At 39.0% G+C, this 18,772-nt stretch overlaps 1 protein-coding gene across 2 annotated transcripts in view; it reads left to right on the forward strand.

Moving 5' to 3' along the window:
• The first annotated feature begins 7,632 nt into the window (after window positions 1–7,632).
• Window positions 7,633–18,772, forward strand: part of RP1 (RP1 axonemal microtubule associated) — a 1,013,486-nt gene continuing 1,002,346 nt past the window's right edge. For both annotated transcript variants that reach the window (XM_073679301.1, XM_073679302.1), the window contains exon 1: window positions 7,633–7,787. The gene's annotated coding sequence lies outside the window, so the exon portion shown is untranslated. The remainder of the gene's footprint in view (window positions 7,788–18,772) is intronic.

Consider the following 18,772-nt stretch of genomic DNA (forward strand, 5'->3'; position numbering starts at 1 on the left):
AATTGTGCTTTAGGTTAGGGCTAAAATTATAGATAGGTCACAAGCAATTTATTGTCGCATGTGACTTGCATTAAAGTCTATGGCATAAAACATTTGTGACTGTGGCACAGTAAGTTGCAGGTTACAATTTGACATTAAAGGAGGTCATTAGAAGCGACACTGCAATCTCAGTGTCAGGTCTCGTTCACAGTGTTGTGCGTCAGTGTGTCATCCGTGTGTCCGTTTTTACCATCAGTGTCATCAGTGTTTTTCTCGTATGGATAAAGAAATAATTAAATTACAAAGCTTCTCCTATACTTTACAATGTTAAACACGGACTGCACACGGATGGTAGATGGATGGCATCCTTGTGCTGTCCGTGTTTGTCACGGACCAATAGACTTGGTGCTGCCGGAAAAAAATGGACATGTATCCATATGTGTTGCACGGACATGTGCTAACACCATAGGTTATAATGGGTACATGTGGTATCTGTGAAAAAAACAGATACCACATGTACTAGAAACACTAATGTGTGAAGGAGGCCTCAAGTGTAGATCTAGCCTTCAGTTTGATAGTAAAGCTGCTATTATGTCATTCTGCCAGAAGGTGGCAACATTTAGCCAAATAGCCAAGGTGTAACGTTGGTTATTGTTTATAGCTGATTTGTACAGCATCACTACATTGTAGGATACATTAAAATGTTTAACCAGTTACAAAGACTTCAGATTATTACCCCAAAAATATATACTTCTACGAGGTTCTCTGCCAGAAGTTTAACACCTTCCGTTTGGAGCATTTTTAGGGGTGTGATTTTAATTTTTAATAACAAGCTTCTTACTTAGATAATGGTTTATCAAGGCACAGAAAATGATCTGTAAACTAATAATCACATAAAACAATTACAATGTTTAAAAAATCTGTATAGTAATATAATGTCATTAATGAACCTGTCAGAAGGTTTTTACCCACAGATTAGTGGTATGGATGTATAAGTGTTTGTCGCCTAATAAAAAGATAAAACGTTTTCTGTAATGTTCTAATGTGCTAGTTATGAGAAATCAGACTGGAAGAGCTCTGGGGGCAGGTCAGTGCACACAGACTATATGGTAAAAAACTATAGGAAATACAGTAAATGGAAGATGAAAATACTAAATTGCTATGTACAATACAGTTACAAGAGACTAAGGTAGAAAAGGCTTTCTATATTTTATAGCCACTAGGTGGTGATGCAGAGCTATCAGAGAAATATTGTATTGTGTTATTTTGTTGTAGTGTGTTTTTTCACCTTTGCGTTCCCGGCATCTGCAGTACATTGCACACTGATTTCTGTTGCTCATAGTCAACTGCAATATGTAAGGGAGCGGTGCTTGTAATTATTTTGTAGAGATGAGAGAATCGAATTTATGTTAAAATTTAGGAATCCACTAAACCTGTCAAATTCAAACAATTTGCTTTTCGCTTAGAACAAATCACTTAACATGGCAAAGCCATTTTACACAATGTAGAAGATTGCATCAAGTAGAGAAGGATCCTATAACCACAGGTGTGACCAGGCGGTCTTTCCAGTAATGCTATCACATCACATGGTATAGCACTGCCAATCAGAACTGACTATCATAGCCTGTATAAAAACAAAGGCAGGGAATGCAGCAGCCATATTGTAGTGAAACTGGATAATGAAAGGATGTTACAGCTCAGCCATAGAGACAGAGAGTAAACCATAAAAGACTGAACAAATTGTACAGATAGTGTATGACAGCACAGCAGTGAAGAACTATTTACTCATATCCCTACACTTTGACATTACTAATGTTGCATTTGCATTAACCCCTTAGCACATATGAAGGTACCAGTACATGCACACTGGGATTCGCAAGTGTGGAGGAGGTTCTGGAACTGAGTTCCCTCCATACACGATAGATGCCGGCTGTGTTACATAGCTGGCATCCATCTCTAACAAAACCAGCTGGAGCTGATCTCTGATTGCAGCTGTTAACCATTTAAATGCTACTTTGAATCTCTGAAAGCGGCATTTAAATGGAATACTACCATTAACCCCCTGCAACGTGATTCTGAGGTACAGATGGATTACCTTAGCCGCTGGGGGCCTGCTGAAGGCTCACATGGCAGCCATCTTGGTAATCCTGTTGAGCCACAGGCTGAGCTTCATAGTAGCCTGTAATTTATACTATATACTGCAATACTATGGTAATATATGCAATACATAGAATAAGCAATTAAAGGATTCCAGGTTTCAGTCAATTATAGGGACCAAAAGATGTTTTAAAAAGCTAAAAAAAAGTTCTTAAACTTTTAAAAAATAATCAAATATGACAAGTCAAATTACTCCCACTTTCCCCCCATGAGAAATAGACATTTAAAATGTTTTCAAAAGTACATGTTGTATATCAGCGAGTCCATAAAGGTCAGATATTTCAAAATATAAAATTAACCAGTACAATAAACGCTGTAAAGAGCCAAAACTTGAAGTGCCGGAATTGCAGTTTTTTTGTCACCACACCTCTCTAAAAAGTACAATAAATGTAATCAAATCAGCATATTTAACCCAAAATGGCATCAATGAAAACATCAGCCCACTGCATAAAAAACAAAATCTCCCACACAGCCATATTGACTGAAAATTGTGACACAAATCAAATGTTAATTATTTTTTACAAACTTCTGAATATTTTTTCATCACTTAAATAAGAAATGAAAATCTATGCAAGTTTTATATCTCCGCAATCATACTGACATGCAGAATCATGCTGCTAGGTCTTTTTTCCGTACAATGAATGCCATCAAAGCAAAGCCCAAAAATGGTGTAATTTAATTTTTTTTCACTATCTAATCCCACTTGGATTTTTTTGGTTATTTTTCAGTCCATTGTACTGTATATAAAATGAATAGTGATATTTAAAACCACAGCTTGCCCTGCCAAAAAGAACAAGCTATGTTTCCAAAAAAATAAAAAAAATGATGGCTCTTGGAAGAAAGTGAGGAAAAAACAAAAACACAAAAATGAAAATTTGCTTTAAAGAGCTTGAATAGAGTCTGAGGAGACCACAGACTGTTATTTATTTATTTTACTCACTTATATAGCACCATTAATTCCACAGCGCTTTACATGCATTATTATTATTTCTGTCCCCATTGGGGCTCAGAATCTAGATTCCCTATCAGTATGTCTTTGCAGTGTGGGAGGAAACTGGAGAACCTGGAGGAAACCCACACAAACACGGGGAGAACATACAAACTCCTTGTAGATATTGTCCTTGGTGGGATTTGAACCCAGGACCCCAGTGCTGCAAGGCTGCAGTGCTAACCACTGAGCATCTTTTCAGGGCAATTGGAGGTTTTGCAATACTTTTTGATTAGCTGGGAATCAATTTGCTGCAAATTGATTTCCCTGGTTTATGTTGAAAATTCCTCCCAATAAAAATGATTTAAACAAAAGAAATTGGCAAATCAGGTGAATTCAAATGTAAAAATATTAGTCCATCAATAATAAAGTCTGCATCTGTACCTGACTAAAACATCCAGAATATAGACACATTTGTGCAGACACTTATGTCTGAATAGTTTTAAATACTAAAATACTTTGTGTCTCATTGATACATTGACACTGTGCTAAGAAACAGTTGCTCTCTTTGAAATTCTTTAGTCTAACATTTCTGTGAATTGTGTTAAAATTGTTATGGAAACATAAATAATACAAATTAATATTGGTTCCTTCACGGCTCTGTGGTCAATTAGTTTTTTTATTTAATTTTACATTGACCTCTGATTAAAGTGCTATGAACTCAGAACGCTGTGGGCAGAAGGCCACAATTCCACCAATTATATATTTTGCAGTGTACTCTGTCCATGTCACAGATAAAGGACCTTGGATTGCTGCATGCATGAAGCAGCAGAAAAAGTAATGACTAAAATTAGCAAAATAGCAAGAGAATGAAGGTGTGTGGAAAATGGTGTAGGTGCAATGCTGACTGTTCAAGCAGAGAAACTGCAAACCTTACATCTGCTAAAGAGGCTCACTATCTCTACTCATTACAGAGGTTCTCTGGGAAATAAAGAAAATTAATACATTTAAAAAAGACATTATTTTAAATTAATTATTTATTTATACTCATCTCGTTTAAGGGGTAATTATAAGGTTATTCAAAATGGCTGCTGCTACGTTACCGAACACACAACCCATCCTAAATACACAGCAGGACAAGTTGTGTGACTAGAGAAAGGTCTCCTGCTTTCTCTTCTCTGGCCGTTAGCTATGAGAAGAGACATGAGGGAATGTGTGTATATTAAAGCTGAGATAACATCTTTACTGAAGCACAGGCAGCAAGTTGCCTAGTGAGAGGATGGGGGATTGGAAGAGAAATGTAAGCTGTAGCAGACATTGTTTTCTGGATGCAATTGCTGGTGCTTGTTCACACTGTTAGAAAATAACATCTCCACACCTTTCATCTCCTCCCATCCCTCCTCCTCTTTTCTTACAACTGCGGACCTTGCTGCCGGTGCTTCAGCTGAGATGTTATGTCAGCTTAGATATGCGTCTGTTCCTTCCTGTCTCTCCTCATAGTTAATGGCCTGTGAAGGCAGGAGATCTTTCTCTACTCACACAACCAGTCCTGATGTGTGTTTAGGACGGGTTTTGTGTTCAGTAATGTGACAGAAGCCATTTTGAAAATTGTCCCCTGGAAAAGTCGAGTGTAAATATATAAGTAAAAGTATTTATCGAGTGGATTTCTAACTGTGTCTTTTTTTATTTATTGATTTTCTTTATTTCCCAGGGAGAGCCCCTTTAATTTATTTCTAGTGGTTCCCTTGCAGTATTATTAACATTACAGTGAACCTGTCATGTCGCAAAGCACTATTAACCAGCAGATATAGGGTTAATCTACAGGTTAATAGCGTTACAATGCTGCCTTACTGAAAGTGCAACTACCAGGAGAAAATTACCTTCCTCCTGGGAATCGCTGGCTTTCAGTCATAGAGGCATTCCTGGAGTGGCTACAGTCATCGCTCACAGCATCATTAGCGGTGGCTGTAAGCATGCCCTGGCACTATGTTTGACAGCTCGCTTTGCACAGATTGCTGTCAATCAAAGTGCTAGAGACAGCACTTAGCAGTGATTGCATCCACTCAGTGCGCACCGCTATGACTGAAAGCCAGCAGAGAAATAATGTTCCTTTTTTTCCAAGGTGCCGCATTTTCACCAAAATGGACAAAAAGAATTGTAAGGCCGAAGACACATTAGCGTATGGCATCTGATGTGATATGCTAATGACATTCGTCTGCTGCTCTGCTGCAACCGTGAGCCAAGTGTCAGTGCTCTGTGCTCCGATCCTCTCGCATGAGAGGATCGCAGCACAGCTGCGAAGGAGACGGAGAAATTAATTTCTCCATCTCTTCCATTGCTGGCATCGGCGAGAATCTCACTGTGCTCGGGTGATATCCGAGTGCAGTGCGATGTTTCACACACACCCATAGACTTCTATGGGTGCGTGAGATCCGAAATTTGCATGCAATCCGATCTTGATCCAATCGGAGCTGAAAAAAAAAATGCACATGAGCATGCAATCCGATTTTTTTATAGGATTGCATTCGTCCGATCTCAAGGGCGAGCCGTACACTCTTAACCTGCAGGTCAACCCTATATCTTCTGCTTAATAGTGGTTGAGAACATGACAGCTTCACTTTAGAGGATGAGTGATAGAACATATTGTTAGCATTTGACTCAAAGTCCATAAAGTAGCCTTATATTAAGCATTGGGTTTGTTTTATGGGGAGCAATAAAGGATCCAATCAGCCATCTATCCTGATAATTATTATTGAGCTCTTAAAAGTTCAGATCCTTTGCTAAAAAGAAATTGCTCCTATCCCCTCCCCCTCCAAAAAAAAAAATTAAGTTTAATCTAATAGATCTGATCTGATCTTATAAATCCAATCATTATAACCATTTATGACTTGAAAATTTTGATCAAAGAAACTGTTCTGTCAGATCCCTGTGTCATCCTCCCATTCATCCATTCAAAGCCACATTGATAAAGTATAAAAAAAGTACGAAATAGAAACCATGAAAATTAGCATATTGTGTATAATAAAATGAAAAGGCCCATATCTCTGGAAAAAAAAGTATTCCATTGAGCAGCGAGTATAAATTTCAACAAGAGTGAAGGTTATTGCAGAACTAATTGAAGCTCTTCTAAAACATCATCATTTCTCCTGCGTTTGACCCTACAATGTAAGCAATGCTTCTTCAGCAGTGTAACTTCATCAAATAAAACTCTAAAGAGCCTTTTATCTGTAAATATATAAATTTCCTATTTTAAGAAGCCACCCTCCCATCAAAGTTTTTATCCTCTTAGTATATTGCAATCATCATTTTATATAGCCTTGTGTATTTACAATTGCTCATTTTGCCCTTCAGCCCAGTTAATTCTTCTCTTTTCCAATAGGTCTATGAAATCAAATGATTACAAAACAGACAATCCATCTAAGCTCTATGTAGAAACAGGAGGTCAATTTTCTCTGCATTAGTCATAAGTCACTGCAAAAGTTTATAGCAGGGGGGAGGGAGCAGCTGGGTCAGGAGTTGAAGAGGGGGATTACTCATGTAGAAAAAGAAAATGAGACTTAATGATTAAGGCCGTATGAGTCGCCGAAACGTCTACTGTCGCCATAAAACTTGGTTTGACTGTCTTATTTTACTTATAAAAAATGAACTTTGCATTTATTGTAATGTGTGCGATGAAGTAATTTCCTATAGTAACTGGGTACAAGCTGCCTATTGCATCAGCACCTCAACCCAGACAGAGTACACGCAAATCCTGCTATTCTTACTATGGAGAACTACACGGCAGCAGGTTTATTAGTCCTCTAGAGATAAAATCACTGTTTTATTAGTAGGAGATTATCAAAACTACAACAGGGAGCCGAGTAAGAGATACATTGCTGGAATCAGGGTCTCTGCCCATACTTTATGCTGCTCTCAGATAAGGTAACAAAAACCTGGTGATAGATTCCCTTTAATAGACCTCTCCTGAAGTTCTCTGCATAGTTGCTTCTAAGGAGTTCTGCTCGACTGGTGAAGAGCTGGAGGGTCCTCGGTTCCTTTATTCTCAGGGTCAGTATTACCACTGATTATGATGTTATGGCATATGCCATAAAATTACAAGTTAAAAAATACCACTTTAATAGGAACACTCCATTCAAAATTTTGTTAAGCCTAATCAAGATCTGGGGGGCTGGATCAGTGTATAAGGACAGGGGTTCTCTCATTGGTGCCCTTCAAATTTCTTTGTCAAGCACTGCCCCCTAGAGCCCATCACTAAGCATAACACAGAGTGTCACCTTTTCCTGGAGTGTTTGGAGGTTTAATGATCAACTGTCAGAATACAATGTACACTCTGTGCAGTCATGTACGTTGTCGTAAGACAGTACGCCCTCCACGTGACATCAACAGTCATCTATTATCAGTCTTTATAAGAGTTTATTCTGGACTTGAGTGTGGACAGTGATTGAATAGCCCCGCTGTTCTGTGTGCGTGTAACTAATACACAGAGCGTCACTCCAATAATCTGTGGCTTTAGTGCTGCAGATTACCGAGGTGCGGCCGGCCTTTATTTACTGTTGCTACAGTAAAGCTCAATGGAGAACAAACAGGCAGATTTTAAATGAAGTTTGTTTCCTATATGAGGGGAGTGACGGCCAGCACAGCAGCGCCCTGGCTTCGTGCTGCTAGCACATCTTTCCTCTTTCTGGGTGAATGAATCCTGATGATCGTTCTCAGTGAATAGCAGGTATCGTACAGCTCTGCATTCCTCATCATTACCACTGTCCCTGCACCGTCACTGCTCCACGTAATACCTGGTATTGCTGGTGCTGCTCAGTTAATGGTCATGGACCATTTGTAAAGGGCTAGTATTTGGACTCTTGTATATTGGTGCGCCCCTGGAGATATAATTCCCTGATTTGATACATCAGAAGAAAACTTTTACTTGTGTTATTTTGTCTCCGGCACGGTTTCTGCTTCAAAGGGTGTAAATAGTGGTTTCTTGAGACCTTCTACAAGTCAAAACTTCATAGAAAATAGTGAGAGTGTGCTGAAGGCTCACAGGAAGCTATGAAAGCATGTGGGTAAGCATCAAAAAGAGCAAATCCCGATTATAGTGTGGCTTGGGATTCCTAGCCGTAAGAATGTTCTCATACCAAAATGTTCGTAAGCGTTTAACTTTGCATCTTCTTTATTGGGACTATTATATATATAATAGGTTATAGTTTATAGGTAGGGCAACCCTCACCTCCTTTATCGTATCTGACTTTTTCTCCATTGATAGTCTGCTTTAGTTTCCACCTTTTTTGGCCATGGTGTCAATTGACTGTGAGCCTGTTTTCTTTGCTCTGTGCTCTACTCAGAAGGCCACTATGTGCTGCCACCAAACTCTGGTGCCAACCCTTGTGCCAGGAAATGGAGTTTCCTGGCTTTTCCCTTGAACTAGTGGATGGCTGGTATCAGAATGGACTCAGGGAGTGCCCGAAACTGATGTGTTGGAATCCCTGCTAAAAGCACTGTCAGGAGGTTGATGGAGGACCAGTTAGGTAAGGGTGAGAAGTACCTGTTTAATGAGAATAACCAGCCTAAAACAGTCTCTGCAAAGCCATCAATGGTCAAGAGAGACTTATCCGACTGTGAAGAAGGGAAAAAGAGATAATGGAAAGAACTGGTCAACAAAACCTATCCTTCCTGTACATGGTGGGAATTGCTACGAAGGCTGAATTTCCAAATAAACCTGGTGAATTGCAACGTCTGTATCCTCGGAAAACTTTCTAACAAGCAATCACAGATGACTCTGTGTGGCAAACTATACTAAATGTTGCACAAATTATAAATGATAGTAAAATAGCTTCTAATTTGCTGGCTAGAAGGCTAAAAGAACTGCACAGTTGTTTTATCAGAACACAGAGGAATTACTAGAATGTAACAGCTAACGATATTTTAGGAAATGTTGAAATTGTAATAGAGGTCAGAGCTTCCTCTCTTTCTTTTGGAGCCAATATTCCCCTGGTCACTTTGCACACAGCATTCTGTTAAATATAGACACTTGTGGGAGCAAAACTGAAGATGGGCACAAGCTCATTATGTGCAGACACCCTCCATTACCTTCTCTGTTCTGACTTTATATTACATTAATGCCAAAACTGCAGTGACTACTGGTATACTTATCTTATGTTCTTAACTTCCTTTCCATTTTTCATTGATGATTTTTAGAAATTTAGTGGTTGCTTAATTGTTTTCACAAGGGCTCCTGATCTGAACTAAATCAAACACTTATGAGTTAAATAAAATGTTCCATGAAACTCTTGTCAAAATTTTGGAAATTGTTCTTGTATTCAGTGAGATATTGATTGAAATCTTGCTTTTCGAAGGGGTTGCTAAGCACTGTACATATGCTACATCTATCGTGTCAATGCATAAACTCCATATAGATGAATGTATCAAAATAAAGAATACCCCTACAGCCGTGGTTCCTGAAATCATTGCTCACTGACAATTGCAGAAATTTGGAGCACTGCACACATTTTTTTTGTTCATTTTAATTGTTATATTTTATAACGTGTAATAGTGCGTCACATGTCGGGTGCCTGAGTATGGAGTGGACTCATGAGCTAAGTTTATAGCCAGCATCTTGCGGTCTCAGCAGTGACCTGAGCTAGCGTTTATTTAACTATTTAAATGCAACTGTCAATCACTGACAGTGGTATTTAAATAATGAATTTACCAGTGCGCACATGAACTACGGGGTGCCAATGGTTTATCATGGCAGCTGAGATCTTGCTAAAGGCCCCCATTGCTGCCATCTTTTTCTTCCTATGAAACTTCAAAAGAAGAATGTCATTTGTGTTATATACTACAATATAGTAGTATTTCGGTACATAGAAAAAGTGATCAAACAATCGTAGGATCAAGTCCCTTAAAGGACTAAGAAATAAGGAAAAACAAAAAGTTTTAAAAGTATAAGATGATATAAAAAATAAAATCACCCTATTTCCCCAGTTAAAAATAAGATAATAAAAAAAAAGAGACAGAAAAACATATTTGGTATTGCTGCATTTGTAAAAGTCCGATCTATCAAAGTATTAAATTAACTAACCAGTATCGTAAACGCTAAAAAGAGAAAACAATTTGAATTGTCAGAACTGCGTTTATTCGGTCACCACTCCTACCTAAAAAAAATGAGATAAAAAGTGATCTAAACATCGTATGTGGAAAGTGTTGCAAGTGCTAGTCCATCATTGCTGTAAATACCAACTGTCTAACTCTGTTCAAGCTTAACTGTTGCATCAAGTGAGAAACTGCAACCATCAAACTTGTTTCCTGCTATTGACTAAAGTTGTTAAACTTTTATCCTTGCACACCTACATTCATTTTGTCACCCCTGTGTGGAGTATCACGCCACCTCCAAGGTCCTCTACATCCTATATCTCTTAAGGGGCCACACCATCCACATTACGTCTTTCATTATAGGGGTGTCCATACCATATGTGGGTTTAACCTTACAATAAGTGAACGTTAAGACATTTACTTAGAACTGTATCCAAGAGCCATCAAAGAATATAACAAGCTAAAGTACTCATCAGTTCATAAAAACACACCCTTAATGTTTTTCACATGTCCAGACTCCAGTGCCAGGCTCTGCTCCCTCCTTTCTCTACAGCTAGCCCCCTCTGTGCTAGTCCACTTTGTGTTACTACAGTAGCCCGTCATGCACTTCTGATACTATCATCCAAGGTCCTTTCAGGTCAGCTCAGGTGGCTGTGATATGCATGATTATTAAAGTAGCAGTGCACACGGCTACTACGTGCTTCCCAGAAAGTCAAGCCACACCTTCCATTTGGCTGTGCTACAGTCGGGTACCTGATTATCTACTGAGTTGCTCCTGTATGCTATCCAGCTCCTACTACTAACTCAACTTTGCTTCTCCTGGTGCTCTCTGCATCTTCAACTCTGCTGTATAATGACACCAATCACTCTACTCATCTTTGCTATTCTGGGTGCTATCAACGCTTTCAACTCTGCTGCATTAAGATACCTGCCAGCCTACTCGTCTTTGGTATTCCAAAGTGCTGTCCATGCTCTTAACTCTACAACCTTAAAGTTCCTTGACACCTTAGTCCTGTATGTTCTCCACAACCTCAGTTTTCCATCAACAGTGTGCCTGAATGCCTACTCAACTTTGTTATTCCTGTATTCTGTCCTCACTCTTGTGTAAGTCGAGTACCGAGGAGTGTTCTTCAGGACACAGTGGAGTCATGGGCATGAAAACCAACTCTTACACAGTTCACTGCCATAACTATTTTCCTTGTTCATGTGAGTAATTTAACCAGACAATAGAAAACATTTAAGACATTTAGCCAGATGGCTGAAACCTTTGTGCTATACAGCGTGGCACCCAAACAATCTGTACCTACTATTTTCTCTATAAATTTACCTATTGGCGTGCCAGTCTAAACTGGCTGCCTATTACCAGTTTACACCCTGGGAAATTTAGTCAATTGTATGAGTGTAATGTAGGGGCAGCCTGTGGTACAGCAAAGAAGCTTACAATCTTACAAACATCTACTTCTATTCCCCCATTCAATATCCCTCTCCCGTCCTGTTATGTCTTCAGTGAACTCAGAGGAATAGTCGGTCCTCAGCTGCATTGAAGATGCCCTAAAAGCTACTGCAACGGCTATTTAGCTGTGAATGAATTCTATCGAAGTTGAATAACTGTCCTGTACTATAATGCTCCACAGAAACTTTCTCCTGCAACAAAATGAAGTTCATGTTTGGTCTGGAGTCCACTGAGTGCAGTGTCAGCAAGTAGGTGTGGATTAGGCTTTTTTAATCATTGAACAAACAGGAAACGTGACAGAAAATCCGGAAGTTCTGGACTCTAATTTTTGTCAATAAACATGGTCTGAAACAGTCAATATGCCTAACTATGTAACTACAGGCTCTATCTCAACATTAAGTATTTTGGCGCCGGAATGTAGTGAGGTGCATGCACGGGTCCCTCCAACCGGTGAGTGGTACTGTTGATGTTTTTGGCCTAATTCCTCAGCAGCATCCAAAACCTCTCACGGTAGTTCCCGGACTTTACCGTCTCTTAGCAGCGTTTCTATCAGAAACCTCCTCACATCTGGACAGGTTCTGGTCACGAGCAAGATCAGCTCCAATTTCCCTGGCCTCGGTCGGATATTTTTCACGAGAGAATGCTGCTGGATTCCCCTCTAGCGCGTCCTTTCTCTGTCCAGGACATCTCCAGACTGCTCTTAAGATGGCTGCACTTCCTCCTCCTGTGTCTTACATCAGTCAGATTGTAGTCCCTCCTCTGACAATTTTATATGCATCACACTGTCTTTCAACAATACTTAGGCAACAATGACATCTTGTGACCGAATCACAACATTACTGTAGAGAAGCAAATCTATTTAAAACAGGTACAGTGTTATACTGGTGTAGATACAGGTATACACAATTATATCACTCTGGTGAGCCGACACACATCTCACACATGCAACAAGATGCCTGTTGCCCCACTCAACTCCACTGTCTGGCTATGTTCACTCAAAGCATTTTTTGCTGCATTTTTGCTGCAGTCAAAACCTGCTGTCTTGGCAATATAAACACTATGGTTTTGCAGCGGTTTTGTTACGTTTTTGCAGCATTTTTAGTTGGATTTTTTTGTGTGGATTACTTGTGTGTTTTGTCCACAGTACATATTAAGAAAAGTGCGTAAAGTGCTGGTGAAAAGTCACTCTTCCAACAGCCAATTCTCTGCAGAGCGATCTTCTATTCACTACAGAGAAACCAACATAAATAACAATGTCATTTGCGGGTGCAGCCTTGGTCTTCGTTTTTTCTACACGTATTCTTCTTACAACACGCACTGACAGTGCACTCTCTTGCTGGCTGCTTACTTCTGATCAGAGCTGGCGATTGAGCGCACTGTCACTGTACATATTGCACATTGACCAGAATCTACTGAGCATACATCAGAATTGACAACTGACGCATGCTCAGTAGAGTATGGACTAGCCCAGCCCCTGAAACGGGTGTCACTGATGACACTTCGATTCAGAGAGGGAGCAGAGGCTATGGCAGTGACTGCAGCCTAAGCACTCTGATGATGACTCATTTGCCTATTCTAGCATTCACTGGGATTCTCAAGCGAAGAGTCATCAAAGAGAAAATACTAAAAAAATAAATAAATAAAGCAGATAGCGTAGTGAGTGAACGACAGTGACTTTTTAATTAAAGTATATCAGAAAAGGAGAGTAGATTATGACATTAAATAGACAGGCATTTAGGATTAAAATATATTTAAGTTCCAGATCACCCCTTTTATTGTCAGCAGGCACAGGGGAAAGAAGACTGATTTATCTTAAAGCCCACCTCCAGTGGTACGGATTAGCAGCACAAGGTACACATAATGCATTTTTAAATGCTAGAAATTACTTTGAAACTGCTATTAGCAGGAATTCACAACCTTTGACATGTAAATGATTAAAAAGATAACTCCTCATTTTTTGTAAAGCTACAGAACCCCTTGGAGAAAGAGTTAAAATAAACGAAATTTACAGATGTGATATTGAGCTAATGAAATAATGTGGCAACGAAACACTTTGTGTAGAAATGAAATAGCTCAGCTATCAAAAACTCCTTTTAGATTAGATCAGATAAAAGGAGATCTATGTTTTGTTTGAATAAATTGCTGGATTGAATATTTATATATGTGTTTACCAGAAACTAAAAAAAAAGCAGAGTATAAAAATACAGTAGCTTTCATATATTTGTCCTTTACTAACATTGCAAACGTGATTGGCCAATTATGAAATTGTGCTATTTTTGGAGGCACTGTACTGCTTTATTTTGATGGCAGTGTATGAACATATCCACAATCCAATACTCGTTCTGACTACACAAAAAATAACGCAGTTTATGCTCCAGACGACACCTGTCACCAATTTAATTAATCCTTCAAACATATTCAGATACTACTAGGCACATAGTTTCATAGTTTTTAAGGTTTATGACAAGTCCATCTAGTTCAACATATACAGGTGGGTGAAAAAGTGTTTGCCCCCTTACTGACTTCTTATTCTTGTGCATGTTTGTCACACTTAAATGTTTCGCAAAACAAATTTAAACATTAGACAAAGATAACACAAAATGCAGTTTTTAAATAAAGATCTTTATTATTAAGGGATGAAGAAATCCAAACCTACAGGATCCTGTGTGACAAAGTGATTGCCTCCCTCTTAAAACATCTATTAACTGTGGTTTATCACATCTTTGGGAAGCTGAGTTCAATTTCCCTAGCCACACATAGGCCTGATTACTGCCACACCTGTTCTTAATCAAGAAATCACTTACATAAGACCTGCCTGACAAAGTGAAGTAGACCAAAAGATCCCCAAAAGCTAGACATCATGCTGCATTCCAAAGATATTCAGGAACAAATGAGAAGCAAAGTAATTGAGATCTATCAGTCTGTAAAAGGTAATAAAGCCATTTCTAAAGCTTTGGGAGTTCAGCGAACCACAGTGAAAGCCATTATCCACAAATGGTGAAAACATGAAACAGTGGTGAACCTTCCCAGGAGTGGCCATCCAACCAAAATAAACACAATTGCACAGCAACGACTCATTCAAGAGGTCACAAAAGACCCCACAACAACACTCACTTGCCTCAGGTCAGTGTTCAGCACTCCACCATAAGAAAGTGACTGGGCAAAAATGGCATACATGGCAGAGTTCCAAGACAAAAACCACTGCGGAGCAAAAAGAACATAAAGGCTCATCTCAGTTTTGCCAGAAACCATCTTGATTATCACCAAGACTTTTGGGAGAATGCTCTGTGGACTGACAAGACAAAAGTTGAACTTTTTGGAAGGTGAATGTCCCATTACATCTGGCGTAGAAGTAACACAGCATTTCAGAAAAGAAGCATCATACCAACAGTAAAATATGGTGGTGATAGTGTGATGGTCTGGGGCTGTTTTGTTGCTTCAGGGCCTGTAAGACTTGCTGTGGTAAATGGAACTATGAATTCTGCTGTCTACCAAAAAATCCTGAAGGAGAATGTCCAGCAATCTATTTGTGACCTCAAGCTGAAGCGCACTTAGGTTCTGCAGCAGGACAATGATTCAAAACACACCAGCAAGTCCTGAATGGTTTAAGAAAAACAATATTAAGACTTTGGAGTGGCCTAGTCAAAGTTCTGACCTTAATCTGATTGAGATGCTGTGGCATGACCTTAAAAAGCGATTCATGCACTCTAATATGGCTGAATTACAACAATTTTGCAAAGATGAGTGGGTCAAAATTCCTCAAGAGCATTGTAAAAGACTCATTGCCAGTTATCGCAAATGCTTGATCGCAGTTGTTGCTGCTAAGGGTGGCCCAATCTGTTATTAGGTTTAGGGGGCAATCAGTTTTTCACACAGGACCCTGTAGGTTTGGATTTCTTTTTCCCTTAAAAATAAAGACCTTAATATAAAAACTACATTTTATGTATACTTGTGTTATCTTTGTCTAATTTTTAAATTTGTTTTGTGATCTGAAACATTCAAGTGTGATAAACATGCAAAAGCATAAGAAATCAGGAAGAGGGCAAACACTTTTTCACACCACTGTATATACTAACATGCTATTCCAGAAGAAGGCAAAACCCTATGAAGCAGATGCTAATTGATCCAAATTAGAGTAAAAATTCCTTTCTAACTCCACATTTGGCAAACAGGCTAGTTTCTTGGATCAACATCCCATCACAGAATCTAGTGCCCATAACCTGTAATATTATATTTTTCAACAAAGGAATCCAAACCCTCCATGAACTCTTTTAGTAAGCTCAACCATTACAACATCATATGGCAGAAAGTTCCATAGTCTCACTGCTCTTACAGTAAAGATCTCTGTCCTGTCCCCTCATATACTTGTACGCTGTAATAAGATCACCCCTAAGCCTTCCTTTTTCCAAACTGAACAATCCAAAGTCTTATAAGCTGTCTTGATATTGCAGTTCACCCATTCCCTTAACCCCTTTCTGATGTGCTCAGTAATAGTACGTCCCTGTGCCGTGGGCCTATTGGACCAGGTACGTACTATTACGCGCACTCCGATCGCGCCCGCACACAAGCAGCGACTTACTTACCTCCTCTCCAGCGTCCCGCTCTGTCTGTGCCGAGTCCCGGTAGTAGTCATGATGACATCCGAATCACCAGAGAGCAGGAAATGACTTTCATCATGCGCAGTGCGCGATCAAAGTAACTTCTGAGTGTGCAGCGCTGACACGCAGCATAGCATAGAGATGCTGCTGCATTTCTATGCTATGCAAGTGATCAGCCTGCATAAAATCAAAGTCCCATAGTGGGACAAAGTGTAAAGGTAAAAAAAAGTATCAGAAAGTGAAAAAATAAATAAAAAAAATTGTAAAAATATATTAAAAAAATGAAAAAAATAATCCAAAAAAATAAATATATACTGTACTGTAGGGCTTGGGACTCACTCAGCTGCTTTAGGTAGGCACAGGAGTCAGTTTCTTGTAAAATGTCCAAGGCAGGTTTATTCAGGCCTCATAAACAGCACTTGCAAGGTAAACAAAAGGGGTTGTTCTAGGGTTAAGGTTGTGCTAGGGTTTGGGTTAGGGTTGTGCTAGGGTTAGGGTTAGGGTTGTGTTAGGGCTAGGGTTTGGGTTGTATTAGGGTTGTGTTGGGGTTGGGATTTTTTTTAAAGTAAAGAAAAAAAAATGATGATGATATGGCGACTAGTGTTGAGCACAAGTGCTCGCTACTTGAATTTGCATCGGGTGCTCGGGTATGCACCGAGTTTCGCGGGTGCTCTAGTGACATACTTGAGTCTCTACCCCATATGTTTCGCGGCTGTTTATATAGCCAAAAAAAACTTGCAGGGATTGCCTGCCATGCACGAGCAATCCCTGCATGTTTTTTTGTGGGTGTCTAATAACCGTGAAACATGCGGGGTGGGGACTCGAGCACCCGCAATACATGGTGCATACCCGAGTACCAGATGTAAAATTTGGGTCTTAAGTAAAATTTTTGTGAAAAAAGTTATATGTTCATTTTTTTCTTCCACATTCAAAAAATTCATGTGAAGCACCCAAAGGGTTAATAAACTTCTTGAATGTGGTTTTGAGGACCTTGAGGGGTGCAGTTTTTAGAATGGTGTCACTTTTGGGTATTTTCTGTCATAAAGGCCCCTCAAAGTCACTTCAAATGTGATGTGGTCCCTAAAAAAATGGTTTTGTAGATTTTGTTGGAAAAATGAGAAATCGCTGGTAAACTTTTAACCCTTATAACTTCTTAACAAAAAAATATTTTGGTTCCAAAATTGTGCTGATGTAAAGTAGACATGTGGGAAATGTTATTTATTAACTATTTTGTGTGACATATCTCTCTGATTTAAGGGTATGAAAATTCAAATTTTGAAAATTGGGAAATTTTCAGAAATTTCACCAAATTTCCAATTTTTTCACAAATAAACGCAAGTGACAACAAAAAAATTTTACCACTATGATGAAGTCACGAAAAAACAACCTCAGAATCAGGGGGATCCGTTGAAGCGTTCCAGAGTTATTACCTCATAAAGTGACAGTGGTCAGAATTGTAAAAATTGGCCCGTCATTAATGTGCAAACCACCCCTGGGGGTAAAGGGGTTAATAACCTTTGTTGCTCTTCTCTGCACCGTTCTAGTTCAAATATGTCCTTCTTATACACTGAGTCCTTTTCTTTTCCAGTAACATTTTTACCCATTGGTTTACCAATTAGTACATAGTTATACATTTTATTACCTCTGCCCAAGTGCATGACATCATAATAATCTATATTAAGCTTCAATTACCAATTCTCCGCCCAAGCCTCCAAACTGCATAAATCAGTCTGTAATATTAAATTATCCTCCTCTGTATTAATTACTCTACATAATTTAGCATCATCTGAAAATATTGAAATTCTACACTGTATGCCCTCTAGAAGGTCATTAATAAATGTGTTAAAAAGAAGAGCACCCAATACTGACCCCTCTTTTGTCCCAATGTTAACTGTGACTCAATCAGATAGTGTTCCATTAATAACCACATTTTTTATCCGATCACTGAGCAAGTTATTAACGTAATTACACATATTTTTCCCTAGCCCCATTATTCTCATTTTATGTTCCAACCTTTTATATGGCACTATAGCAAACTCCTTTAAAAAGTCCATATAGACAACATCCACAACATTAACTTGGTCCAGTCTGGAACTTAACTCCTCATAGAAGCTGATCAGATTAGTTTGACAGGACCGATCCCTCATAAACCATGTTGATATTGGGTCATGAGTTTATTCTTATTTAGATACTCCCGGATAGTATTTCTTAGAAAACCCTCAAACAGCTTGCCTGCAGTAGAGGTTAAACTTACTGGCCTATATTTTCCTGGCTCAGATTTTGTCTCCTTTTTGAATATTGGCACCATATTTGTTATGCGCCAGTCTTGTGCTACGGACGCTATTATTATGGATCTTGTGGTATGGACCCTATTATTATGGATTCTCTGAATATTAAAAAATTTGTCTGTCTATCAGGGTACCTAATTCTTACAGTACTCTGGGGTGTATACCAAACGGGCCTGGTGATTTGTCTATTTTAGTCTATTTAAGGTGGCACTGTACTTTCCGCTGGGTTAATCTTGTGACATTTAATACTAAATTTATGGTATCCTTGATCATGTTATCTTTT

Source organism: Phyllobates terribilis, unplaced genomic scaffold (assembly GCF_046119375.1).
Source record: "Phyllobates terribilis strain yellow unplaced genomic scaffold, ASM4611937v1 Scaffold_4__5_contigs__length_816908805, whole genome shotgun sequence".
Lineage (NCBI taxonomy): Eukaryota > Metazoa > Chordata > Amphibia > Anura > Dendrobatidae > Phyllobates > Phyllobates terribilis.